Genomic DNA, 14,000 nt, shown 5'->3' with positions numbered 1-14,000 from the left:
ATTTGAAATGGATGAACAGTAGCTGATAATCTCCTTGTATGAAAATGCTAGCCCTGGTCTTACAGTAAATCCAACTGATTGTCTCCTGGGCTCCACTAGGATATGGTCAGGTGCACATTTCACTATTCACTGACACTGGACCAGAACTGTTTAATTGCTACGAGCATTAGATTTCAGATATCAAGCCTGCAGGAGCACTACGACACACAGCTGCCATATCTCTACAAAGCCACTGGTACTATTAGCAGCAAGAGCATCTTGTTAGTTGAAATAGGAGGCAACACCTCTTTGTGTTGACAAGATAGGCAAAAGAACAATATTTTATCACCAATTTTGTGTATATTAATACGAATAACAACAGCCCTGCAAACAAACCAAATTGTCATATTTGTAGCCAGGGGCACCAATCAATTCCTTCCCAAGGTCAAATATGGCATAGCTCAGCAGTACGCTGCAAGCAATGAGAGAAACAGCTTCAAAATCTGGCAATTCTATTTTCCCCACACTCCATTGCAGCAGTCTTACCAGGGGATTCAGGGTTATTTTATGCCCCAGGCTGAAAGCAAAAAATAAACCCCATCACTGAATTTTAGAATGCTTGGCTGAGTAGGTGGCACTCTCCCCTCTGAGTCAGAAGGTCTTAAATCCAACTCCAGAGCCTCGAGTTCAAAATCTCGGCTGACATTCCTGTGCAGGACTGATGGAGTGCTGCGCTGCCAGAGGTGCTGTTTTTCAGATGGACATAAAAGATCCCACAAGGCGATTTCAAAGAAGAGCAGGGGAGTTCTCCTTGGTATCCTGGCCAGTATTTATCCAACAACCAATATCACTAAAAAAGCAGATTTTCTGGTCATTATCATATTGCTGTTAGTGAGATGTTGCAGTGTGCAAATTGTTTGCCACATTTCCTACATTACAACAGTGATTACACTTCAAAAGTATTTTTTTATTCTTTCATGGGATGTGGGTGTCGCTGGCAAGGCCAGCATTTGTTGTCCATCTCTAATTGCCCTTGAGAAGATGGTGGTGAGCTGCCTTCTTGAAGCACTGCAGGCCATCTGGTGCGGGTACACTCACAGTGCTGTTAGGGACAGAGTTCCAGGATTTTAATCCAGTTACAGTGAAGGATCGGTGATATAGTTCCAAGTCAGGATGGTGTGTGGCTTGGAGGGGAACTTGCAGGTGGTGGTGTTACCATGTATCTGCTGCCTTTGTCCTTCTAGGTGGTAGAGGTCGTAGGTTTAGAAGGTGCTGTCGAAGGAGGCCTGAGAAGTTTCTGCAGTGCATCTTGTAGATGGTGCGCACTGTGCATTGGTGGTGGAGGGAGTGAGTTTTGAAGATGGTGGATGGGGTGCCGATCAAGCGGGCTGCTTTGTCCTGGATGATGTTGAGCTTCTTGAGTTTTGTTGGAGCCACATTCATCCAGGCAAGTGGAGAATATTCCATCACACTCCTGACTTGTGCCTTGTAGATGGTGGACAGGCTTTTCATGGCTGCAGAGAGCTTTGGGACATCCTGAGGTTGTGAAAGTTGCTATATACATGCCAGTTTTTTTTATTCGTTCATGGGGTTATGGAGTTTCTGCCTATGCCAGCATTTATGGCCCATCCCTAGTTGTCTGTGAGAAGGTGGTGTTGAGCTGTCTTCTTGAACCACTGTGGTGTGCATCCACCAATAGTGCTTAAATTGAAGGTGTTCCAGGATTTTGACCCAGCGACAATGAAGGAATGGCAATATATTTCCAAGTCAGAATGGTATGTGACTTGGAGGAGAACTTACAGGTGGTGGTGTTCCCAAGTGCCTGTTCTTCTAGGTGGTAGAGGTTGTGAGTTGGAAGGTGCTGTCAAAGAAGCCTTGGCGAGCTGCTGCAGTGCCTCATGTAGATGGTATACACTGCTGCCACTGCACTGGTGGTGGAAGGAGTGAATGTTTAACATGGTGGATAGGGTTCTAATCAAGTCGGCTGCTTTGTCTTGGATGGTGTTGAGCTTCTTGAGTGTTGTTGAAGCTGCACTTATGCAAACACTCCTGACTTGTGCCTTGTCGATGGTTATAAGGCTGTAGGGAGTCAGGAGATGAGTTACTTGCTGCAGGACACCCAGCCTCCGACCTGCTGTTGTACCTACAGTATTTATGTGGCTGCTGCAGTTCAATTTCTGGTCCATGGTAACCCCCAGGATGTTGATTGTGGGGGATTCAGCGATGGTAATGGTGTTGAAGGTCAAGGGGAAATGGTTAGATTCTCTCTAGCTGGAGATGGTCATTCCCTGGCACTTGTATGGTGCGAATGTTACGTGCCACTTATCGGCCAAAGTCTGAATGCTGTCCAGGGCTTGCTGCATGCGGGCACGGACCACTTCATTAACTGAGGAGTTATGAATGGAACTGAACACAGTGCAATCATCAGCGAACATCGCTATTTCTGACTTTATGATGGAGGGAAAATCATTGCTGAAGATGGTTGGGCCTAGGACCTTAGGAACTCCTGCAGTGATATCCTGGGACTGAGATTAATGACCTCCAACAGCTACAGTCATCTTCCTTTGTCCTAGGTATGACTCCAGCCAGTGGAGAGATTTCCCCCGATTTCCATTACTTCAATTTTACTAGGGCTGCTTGATCCCATACTCGGTCAAATGCTGCCTTGATGTCAAGGGCCATCACTTTCACCTCACCGCTGGAATTCAGCTTTTTTTGTCCATGCTTGGACCACTGAAGTCTGGAGCTGAATGGTTCTGGCCAAATCCAAACTGAGCATCGGTGAGCAGGTTATTGGTGAGTATCACTTGGTAACACTGTTAATGACACCTTCTGCCACTTTGCTGGTGATTGAGAGTGGACTGATGGGTTAGGGTTAGGGTTAGGGGCTGGATTGGCTTTGTCCTGCTTTTTATGGACAGGACATACCTGGGCAATTTTATGTATCGTCAGGCGGTTGCCAGTGTTGTAGCAGTACTGGAACAGCTTGGCTAGTGGCGCAGCTAATTCTGGAGCACAAGTCTTCAGTACTATAGCCGGGATGATATCGGGGCCCATAGCTTTTGCTGTATCCAGTGTGCACAGCTATTTCTTGATATTACATCGAGTGAATCTAATTTTCAGAAGCCTGGCATCCGTGATGCTGGGGGACCTCAGGAGGAGGCTGAAATAGACAACCACTCTGTACTTCAGACTGAAGATGGTTGCAAATATTTCACCCTTGTCTTTTGCACTGACATGCTGGGCTCCCCTGTCTTTGAGGATGGTGATATTTGTGGAGCCTCCTCCTCCTGTTAGTTGCTTAATTGTCCCCTACCGTTCACAACTGGATGTGGCAGGACTGCAGAGCTTTGATCTGATCTGGTGGTTGGAGGATTGCTTAGCTCTATAGCATGCTACTTCTACTGCTTAACATGCACGTAGTCCTGTGTTGTAGCTTCACCAGGTTGGCACTTTACCTTTGATACAACTGGTGCTGCTGTTCCATGCTCTCCTGCCCTCCTCATTGAACCGGGATTGATCCCCTGGCTTGATGGTAATGGCAGAGTGGGGGATATGCCAGGCTATGAGGTTACAAATTGTATTTGAATACAGTTCTGCTGCGGCTGATGATCCACAGAGCCTCATAGGTGCCCAGTTTTGAGCCGCTTGATCTGCTCTGGGTCTATCCCATTTAGAATGGTGGTAGTGTCACACAACATGATAGACAGTATCCTTAGTATCCTTAGACAGGATTTTGTCTCCACAAGAACTGTGTGATGGTCACTTCTAACTGTACTGTCATGAACAGATGCACCTGTAACTGGTAGATTGGTGAGGGCAAGGTCAAGTGGGTTTTTCCCTCTTGTTGGTTCTCTCACCACCTGCCGCATGCCCAGTCCAGCAAATATATCCTTCAGGACCGAACCAGTTCGGTCAGTAGTGGTGCTACTGAGCCACTCTTGGTAGTGGGCATTGAAGTCCCCTACCCAGAGTACATTCTGCATCCTTGCCACCCTCAGTGCTTCTTCCAAATGGAGGAGTACTGATTCATCAGCTGAGGGAGGCAGCAGGCGGTAATCAGCAGGAGCTGTTTGACCTGATGCCAGGAGATTTCATGGGTTCCGGAGTCAATGTTGAGGACTCCCAGGGAAACCTCTTCCCGACTGTATACAACTGTGCCGCCACCTCTGGTGGGTATGTCCTGCCGTTGGGACAGGACATACCCAGTGATGGCGATGGAGAAGTCTGGGACATTGGCTATAAGGTATGATTCAGTGAGAATGACTACGTCAGGCTGTTGCTTGACTAGTCTGTGGGACAGCTCTCCCAATTTTGGCAAAAGTCCCCAGATGTTAGTGAGGAGGACTTTGCAGGATCAACTGGCCTGTCATTGTCCGGTTTGGTGTCGGGTGGTCCATCCAGTTTTATCCGCATTTGACTTCTCTGTAGCAATTTGATACAACTGCGTGGCTTGCTGGGCCATTTCAGAGGGCAGTTAAGAGTCAACCACATTGCTGTGGGTCTGGACTCACATATGGGCCAGACCAGGTAAGGACTGCAGGTTTCCTTCCCTAAAGGACAGTAGTGAACCAGATGGCTTTTATAACAATTCAATAGTTGCATGGTCACCATTACTAGCTTTTTATTCCAAATTTATTTAATTAACTGAATTTAAATTTCCCAGCTTCCATGGTGGGATTTGAACTCATACCTCCAGATCATTAGTCTTAGGTAAAAGGATGACTAATCCAAAAACATAAGCACTACGTTACCATTTCTATTACCCAATACAATGAATGTACAATATCTGTAAAACACCAACTGTTAGTCCTAAATAAGATTCCAGGCTTCAAAAATCAAGGCTGACACTCCAGTGCAGTATTGACGGAGTTCTTCAATGTCAGAGGTATTGTCTTTTGGATGATACATTAAACTGAGGCCCCACTGCTCACTCAGGTGGATGTAAAAGATCCCACAGCACTATTTTGAAGAAGAGCACAGGTGTTATCCCCGGTGTCCTGGCCAATATTTATCCCTCAATCAAATCACAAAAACAGGTTATCTGGTCATTATCACATTGCTGTTTCTGGGGGTTTGCTGTATGCTTGCTGGCTGCTGCATTTCCTGCATTACAACAAGGCCTGCTGTACAAAAAAAGTACTTCATTGGCTGCAAAGCACTTTGAGACGTCTGGTAGTCATGAAAAGGATTATATAAATGCAAGTCTTTTTTTCTTCTTCAGATCTTCCATAGCTGGAAGATGAAAAACAGAAAAAGTGATGGAAAAGTTCAGATCATAGCATCATACAGCACAGGAGGCCATTCAGCCCTTTGTGCCTGTGCTGGATCTTTGAAAGAGCTATCCAATTTGTCTCACTCCCCTGTTCTTTCCCTGTAGCCCTACAAATTTTTCCAGTTCAATCTTTTATCGAATTCCGTTTTGAAAGCTACTATTGAATTTGCTGCCACCACCATTTCAAGCAGTGCATTCCAGATCATAATAACTCACTGTGCAAAAAAAAATTCCTCCTCATCTCCCATCTTAAATCTGGGTCTTCTGGTTACTGACTGTCCTGCCAGTGGAAATAATTTCTCCCTATCTTTGCCATCAAAACCCTTCATAATTTTGAACACCTCTAATAAATCTCCTCTTCACCTTCTCTGCTGTAAGGAGAACAATCCTAGTTTCTCCAGTCTCCCCACAAACTCAAGTCCCTCATCCCTTGTACCAATGTTGCTTCTAAGGTTCTGGAATGTGCCTTGCATTGAAATAATCAGGCCACTCACAGCAATGAGCTCGAGTGGGGTGCGGGGCTGAGCATCGAGATCCAATGGCAAAATGGCAAGCAGGTGGAGAGGGAGCAGGAATAATTGTAGCTGTGATTGGAGGAGGAGCGAGCACAGGAGAGAGGAAATCGCTTATTGGAGGAGCAGCGAGCACAGGTGAGAAGTAATCTGTTATTGGAGGAACACCGAGCGTAGGAGAGAGAATCTATGATTGGAGCAACAGTGAGCATGGTGGGCAGGAGTGGGAGGTGTGTCCGAGAATGAGCAACGTGCAGTGAGAAGAGCAGGAGGTGAGGAGCTGGACAGGGCCTCAGAGCCCAGGGGAGACTGAGCTTCAGAAGGTGAGAAGACTCCAGATTCATCAGTCAAGACTTGTGAGAGGGGGGGGTGAGACTCGGGAAAATTCCCCAGTAGCCAGTCGGCCTGTGAAGGCATGGGAGGGGCTGAGCCAAATGAAAGTGATGGGGTCCGCAGAGTGTCTGCTTGCCATCCCTGGATTAGAGTGAGTCGCAGGAGTGCAGCTCTCAATAGTCCAGGACTCAAACTGGAGCTGAATGGCCCCAGAACGGCCCACAGCAACTAAAAGTCACAAACCCATCGGGCATGGCTCATCATGGACAGATCAACATACCCAGTCTGGGGTGAAGTTGATTAATGAATTTAATCTCAATAATCACCTAATTTTTTCTAATTGGATGGTTTATGATACAGATTGAGTTATTGATCCTACAGACGGAGGATGGCCAATGAGCAACAGCTTTAGCATTGACTGACCCACATATAACAGCCTGGGAATCGTAGGTTAATTGAAGCTGTCTAGTTGAATGGATAATGGAAGAGAGACCAGAATATGTGAGTTTCATTTCACTGTTTGGTGAGGTGATTGGATTTTTTAGGTTGTTTATGAAATAGGCCCAGACTTTCAAACTGTGTGCATCTTTCCAGCTCCTTTCACATTTCATCTACTCTCCTGAGAGTGAAAGCCCTTGTTTTGGGTAAGGGGAGTGAACAGTCCAGGTGTGGGATGTGTGAAGAGAAGGAGAATGGGACCCGCGCGAGAGGAAAGGGGAAGGTGGGGCGCGCGAGAGGAAAGGGGAGGATGGGGCGCGCGAGAGGAAAGGGGAGGGTGGGGCGCGCGAGAGGAAAGGGGAGGGTGGGGCGCACGAGAGGAAAGGGGAGGGTGGGGCGTGTGGAAAGGGGAGGGTGGGGCGCGTGGAAAGGGGAGGGTAGGGCGCGCGCGAGAGGAAAGGGGAGGGTGTGGCGCGTGGAAAGGGGAGGGTGGGGCGCGTGGAAAGGGGAGGGTGGGGCGCACGCGTGGAAAGGGGAGGGTGGGGCGCGCGAGAGGAAAGGGGAGGGTGGGGCGCGCGAGAGGAAAGGGGAGGGTGGGGCGCGCGAGAGGAAAGGGGAGGGTGGGGCGCGTGGAAAGGGGAGGGTGGGGCGCGCACGAGAGGAAAGGGGAGGGTGGGGCGCGCGAGAGGAAAGGGGAGGGTGGGGCGCGTGGAAAGGGGAGGGTGGGGCGCGCGTGGAAAGGGGAGGGTGGGGCGCGCGCGTGACGAGAGGGGGTGGGATGCGTGCGTGACGAGAGGGGGGTGGGACGTGCGCGTGGGGAGAGGGAGGATGGGACGTGCGCGTGAGGAGAGGGAGGGAGAGAAAGAAAGAAGGAAGGAGGGTGGGACGTGCGCGTGAGGAGAGGGAGGGAGAGAAAGAAAGAAGGAAGGAGGGTGGGACCTGCGCGTGAGGAGAGGGAGGGAGAGAAGGAAGAAAGGAGGGTGGGACCTGCGCGTGAGGAGAGGGAGGATGAGACCAGTGAGAGGACAGCAATGTTCCCTCTAAGGTGCATGGCTGCGCAGGAATTTGGAATGCACAGGAATAAACAGGTCACTCACAACTTTGTGAAAATTCAGTGACTTTAAAAATGATCGCTGCCCATGGACAAGAAAATTGTGCATAGTGGAGATTCTAGCCCGCCCAGTACAAAGAAAAGGTAAGGGAACATTGCTTGGTACCATTCTAGCAAATTTCCCCTGCACCCTCTCTGAAGCCTTGATATCCTTCCTGAAGTGTGGTGCCCAGAACTGGACACAATACTCCAGCTGAGGCCTAAGCAGTGATACAATACTGCGTTTACAGGTGTGCTGCTAGATAAAAGGAGCTGGTCGTGTAAGTGGATCTCTGCATTACACAGTGCAATTCAGGGGAAACCCTTCCTCGCCCCCATCCTCTCAGCTTCCACTCACTCCTCCATCTTCTGCATCGCCTCCCCCATATCCTCTCATTCTCATGTGCCAGAACTTAAAATGGGCTTAAACCAGTTTAAACAATTCAAGCCCAAAGAGATATCCAATCCTCACCTTTAAATTTCAACTCTTCGACCATCATGTGTTCACATCAGGCACAGCATGTTTAAGAACCTTCAATCAGGGAAGCTTTTCAATTTTTAATGTGACTTACACTGATGCCATAAAAATGAATTCAAAGAAACAGATCATAGAGCAAGTCTCAGTGAGGATAATTTTAAAAAAGACTCCATAAGATTGCAATTAGAAAACTGGAAAATTGACTTTGTTTCCTGCTGTGCCTGTAAATCAGGTCACAATGTTGAGAGAATCCTTCCCAAACCAACACAATAGAAAGCTCCTGCCATTCAAGAGGTGCATGTTCCATGGCCAGTGCAATGGGTGGACATTTATTTTGGTGGAAGGTTTGTTGGCCAGATGAAAAAATCGGGGAGACCTGATCAATTGTAGTTAGACATGCAGCTCATGCATACAATTACCAGATCTCTTTAGACACGTAATTGGTTTTTGCCAAGATTTACACCTGTGTCTCTGGGCGCAAATGGGGAAGAAACCCCAGGCCAAAGTCCCTTCAATAGCCGTGTGCAGGAGAACTACAATACTAAATGAGAGTCGACTGGCAGCTTTAAAAATAATAAAGTAAAATACAGCAGCCGGTGTACTAAGTATAAATGAATACTCGTAAATCTCAACAGCTAGCTTGAAACACTATCACCAGAAACTGTAAATATTTGACAAACAAAATGAACAGAAGTCAAGGCTTCATGTTTATACAGAAGTGGTGCAGCATTTGATATTTAAGACTGCTGCTGTACATTTAAACTGGTTAGTGGAGCTCCGTCTCTACACTTGCCATGAATCAGAATGCCCAGTAGCTCTCAGGCATCATGAGCCTTATTCACTAGCTTTTCCAAATCCACTTTAGCCTTCTGCTACTTTTGGTTATCATTATTTACAAATGATTAAAGACCCAAAGAAATCTGCCTGACCAACCACATTCTACTGGAAATGTTATTTTGTTGCTTTGTTTTCGCAAAAGTAGTTTGATCTGAAATCACATTTCACAAAAAGAGCACGTACTGATGTTCACACACACATGGCACCAAGTACACACAGCTTACCGCACGCGTACACACACACGTGCCGCACACACACATGCACACACACCACACCTGCCACACCCACATACTGCATGCACACACTCGCCTCACGCACGTGCACCACCCACTCATGCACCGCACATGTCGCACATATGCTGCATGCATATGCCATACACACAAACACATGCTGCACACAGGTGTACAAACCGTGCACACCACACACACGTGTACATCGATCATGGGTCTCGGAATTAAGATTAGGAGCAGTAACCCTAGCCACAGTTACCCTCCCTAACCCAGGGATGCCAAGCCCAGCTATAGCCCCCAGCTGTTGAGATCAGCTAAATCAGCACAGTATGGGAATCAAACCTGGGTGCTGTCGGCCATGAAGGTATCAATGAGAGAGTCTGGAAGCTGACTGATGAGAATGGGAATTTTAGTTTGAAGGTGGTAATGTTTCTGGATTCATTCCAAAAACTAACTCCAGATTGAATCAGAGGGTCTGATTACAGTGACTCCCATTCCATATTTCACCAAATGATCGAATACTAATCTTGAGTTGAACACTTGTTCACTCCAGGTGAAGATTACATTGATGTTCTCCATTGTTTAGACCCTGGAGGTGGTTTTTAACAGGTGGTGCATTGACTGCCCATTAAACCTCCCTCCTGATTCTCCTACTGTCGGCTTCCATGGAAAGGAAAATGGGGCAATTGTGTTATGAGCAGCTTGCTTCCCTTCTCACTTAAATCTCACCTTAACAATAAATGCTTACCCTTTCCCCTTTCTTCCATTTCAGGTCAAAGAGGCTTCTCTTAGTCCTCAGGGAGAAGCGAAAGAAGAGGGCTGCACTGTAGAAGAAGCAGTCTCATTTGACCTTATGAAACGATGCCAGTTTGGAGACTAGCGCCCAGCATGCTTCAGAGGTCAGGCAATAGAGGGTTCTGCACATGAAGATGCACCCAGCATTCATGCGCAGGAGCAAGGGAAGGGGAATAGGACATACTAGGACATACCTAACAAGACTGATCGAAATCTAAACAGACCTTCTAAGTTCACTGAGCAGCCTGCCAGCAAGCTGGCACACAATGTCACAGAGTACGATAGAGTCTTGTTGTGACTTGTGTGAGCTCTTTGTGCATGACATTAAGACCATGCAGTCAAACCTAGGAGCAAATGCCGAGCTCTACAAGCACTGCAGGGGTACCCGCAGCGATGGAGATGGCTGCTACCTTGACTGCGGGGTCCAGTGCTTCCTCCGGCTTACAAAGCCTGAAGGAGAGCATGGATTGAGGCTTCAACAGCTTCCCTGCATACTTGTAACATTCTCATGCAGAGCAGTAGGAGTTCTGAGGCTCAACCACTGCCCCCGAGAGTGGCCTAGCACACCTGCTTCCCCTGCCAGCCTCTCAGCCAGGGCCCTTGTTGGTGCCACACAAGCCAGCTGGGCCAGTCTGCAGCCCAGCCCTCAAAGCCCAGAGATCCTGGAGATTTCCCACTGTGCCAGCTCAAGTGCCATAAGTGTAAGTTCAGCAGCCTTCCATCTCCCAAGCTGTAGCCACTGGGGAACCACCTTGTAGGAACATTAGAGGAGGTCACCGAGCATACAAGGAGTTTGCACAAGGGTTATTTGTAAATAGGTATCAACAAGATCAACAACTTACAATATAGCACCTTTAACATAGCAAAATGTTCTAGGGCACTTCACAGGAGCATTATCAAACAAAATTTGACACTGAGCTACATAAGGAGATATTAGAGCAGATGACCAAAAGCTTGGACAGAGGTACGTTTTAAGAAGTGTCTTAAAGGAGGAAAGAGAGGTAGAATGCGGAGAGGTTTAGGGAGGCAATTTCAGAGCTTAGGGCCTAGGCAGTTGAAGGGATGCCCAAGAGGCCAGAATTGGAAGAGCGCAGAGATCTCGAATGGTTGTACGGCTGGAAGATGGTAGAGATAGGCAGGGACAAGGCCTGGAGGGATTTGAAAATAAGGATGAGAATTTTAAAATAGAGACATTGCTCAACTGGGAGCCAATGTAGGTCAGCGAGCACAGGGGTGCTGGGTGAACATGACATCAATCATGTAAGCATTTGTTAAATCACCAATGGAGACCTTTGGGTTTAAATGTTTTGCTTTGGTAAAGCTGTCTGTTTTCATAATCTTAGTGATGTGACGTAACAGGAACACCCATGAAGTTGTACTGTTTGATGGCACTAATATGGTGAGAGTCAGGACTGCGTCATTTGGTACTGTGGGAAAGGGAGGGATGATTCAGGAGAGCCCCTCCTCTTCTGCTCTCTTCTTGCAGCCTGTGCAGGTCTTTGTTGTCTTCCTTGCTGATTTGGAAGCCTTAAGGGAAAGTCCAGCAACATTCCAAGTTCACCATGAACAAGAAACCCCTGCAAAACAGTTCCTACCCTCTGCAAATTTGCTCTGCAGAAGTATCTTGTGGACATATACTTGCCAAAAACTTAGCCCAAATGACTTAACCAAAATGGAAATGAGGATTCCTTTAAATACCGTTTGAGAAGGCTGCTAGCCAATCACTTTTACCATGATTAAGTGGGCGGGTTTAGGAAGTGATGTTTCAGGTGCATTTGGAAATCAATTTCACAACAGCATTCTGATTCAGGTGCAAGATCATTATTAACATATTTAAATGAGGACTGCCTTTATTTCAAGCAGCCTCTAGGGAGGACTACTAAACCAATCTTTCGGACTTGGGTGTGCCACAGCATTCCACTTTATGGTACTTGTTTTGGACCTAGAAAGTGTGTGAAACACAAACCAAGTTCGAGCCCTGGGACCCCAGTCTTCAAAGGAAATAGATGGAAGTATAGATAGCGCAGTTCACAAACTCAGGAAGTCCCAAACCGCCTTACAACCAGTCAGCTATAGTCACTGTTGTAATGTAGGAAATGCAGCAGCCAATTTGTGCACAGCAAGACCCCACAAATATGATAACCAGATAATCTGATTTAATGATAAATATTGGCCAGGATACTGAGGAGAACTCCCTTACTCCACTTCAAAATAGTGTTGCAGGATCTGCCGAGAGGGCAGTCAGGGCCTTGGTTTAATATCTTATCTGAAAGCCGGCCCCTCCGACAGTGCAGTACTCCCTCAATACTGGCACAGGTAGTGTCAGCCTAGATTCTGTGCTGACTTCCCTGATTTTAATTGCTACACCATTGACGGCCATGCCTTCAGCTGCTGAGGCCCTATGCTCTGGGATCCCCCCCACAAACATTTCTACCTCTCTGTCCTCTAAATCACTGATTAAAACCTACCTTTTGGCCAAGCTTTTGGCGATCTGCCCTAATATCTCCTTATGAGGCTTGGCGTCAAATTCTGTTTGATATTGCTCTCATGAAGCATCTTGGGAAGTTTTACTGCATGAAAGGTGCTATATGAATGCAAGTTGTTATTGCTCATGAGAAGTGATAGTGCTACTCCTGAGCCACGGCTGATGTAAGTGTACTGTAGACGGTCATTGAGGAGCTTTTCACATTTACCAGAAAATAAAATGCTAAGTATATTTCTCATCTGGTCTCATTGGGATTCTTTGCCATTCTAGTTTCTGTGCAGCTCAGGTTAAAAGATGCTGCTTTGACAGAGTTGCGTGATGGTCCTCAGACATGGGATGTGCTCCATTGCATCCATTAAGCTAAGCAAAGCAGTGGGAGTGCCTGGGGAATTGTGTGCTCAGACTCTTATCTCTGCAGGTAGCTCTGCTTGCGTATTATCTGAGGCTAGACGAAAAATCATTTTCAGGTTTCTTAGACAAATCTACAATAGAGGCAGATTGGGAGGTCAGATCTGTTTTTTGCTGAAGTGGGTGTGAATCCTTCTATCCCTGTCTTAGTCTCCCTGTGTCAACCGTGTTTAGTATCAGAAGGTCATGGGTTCAAATTCCACTCCAGAGACTTAATCCAGGTGAACACTCCTGAACAGCACTGTCGGAGGTGGCGTCAGTTGGATGAGACGTTAAACTGAGGCCCAGTCTGTCCTCTCAGGTGGACGTAAAGGATCTCATGGCTGTATTTGGAATAAGATCAGGGGAGTTCACACCAGCATCCTGAGCCAATATTTATCCCTCAATTGACATCGAACAGATTATCTGGTCATTGTAACGTTAGTGTTTGCGGGATCTTGCTGTGTGCAGCTTGGATGCCACGTTTCCTACACTAGAACAGTGACTACACTTCAAATGCACTCGAATTGCTGTAAAGCGCTTTGGGACGTCCAGAGGTGGTGAAAGGTGTTGTATAAATTTAATAAATAAATTAATGTTTCCTTCCACCTTTAATCAGTTGACGCTGTCTGAGAGTTTTAGTTCTTCACAACTCAAAGGATTTGTCTTCACTCACTGACCCATCCCACATGGGACTTGTTTTCAATTGAATTCCAACATGTTTAACAGAAGAATTAACATTTTTTGCCTATCTAGTGTATCACTGAGACCAGAATGCCTCTCTAACAGTGAGACAGACAAGCTCAAAGCAAGCTCAACCTTTCACAATAATAAATAGGAGAGGAGGAATGCTTCAATAAGAATACAAATTGGAGGCAGAAAAATCAATGGCTGGCCACTGAGTCAGCAGGAAAATTCTGAATAAAATGGAGCTCTATATCTCCCAGGGCTCAAAGTCAATGAATCACAACTCTCTCCTTTTCAATCTCTCTTATTATAAATCTGTGAAGTGGGAGGTGCTACTTTGAGCTGTTCAAAGAGGGAGGTCTTAGACACCCCTTCAGTGCATCTCCACTCACCTCTTTGCATTGAGCCTGAACTATGAGGTATTGCAGCTTCTAAAAGGTCAATGTTGTTTGGATTAAGGAAGGAATTTTTCCA

The sequence above is a fragment of the Heterodontus francisci genome, chromosome 7 (genome assembly GCF_036365525.1).
Source record: "Heterodontus francisci isolate sHetFra1 chromosome 7, sHetFra1.hap1, whole genome shotgun sequence".
Lineage (NCBI taxonomy): Eukaryota > Metazoa > Chordata > Chondrichthyes > Heterodontiformes > Heterodontidae > Heterodontus > Heterodontus francisci.
Note: the sequence above shows the minus strand (reverse complement) of the source record.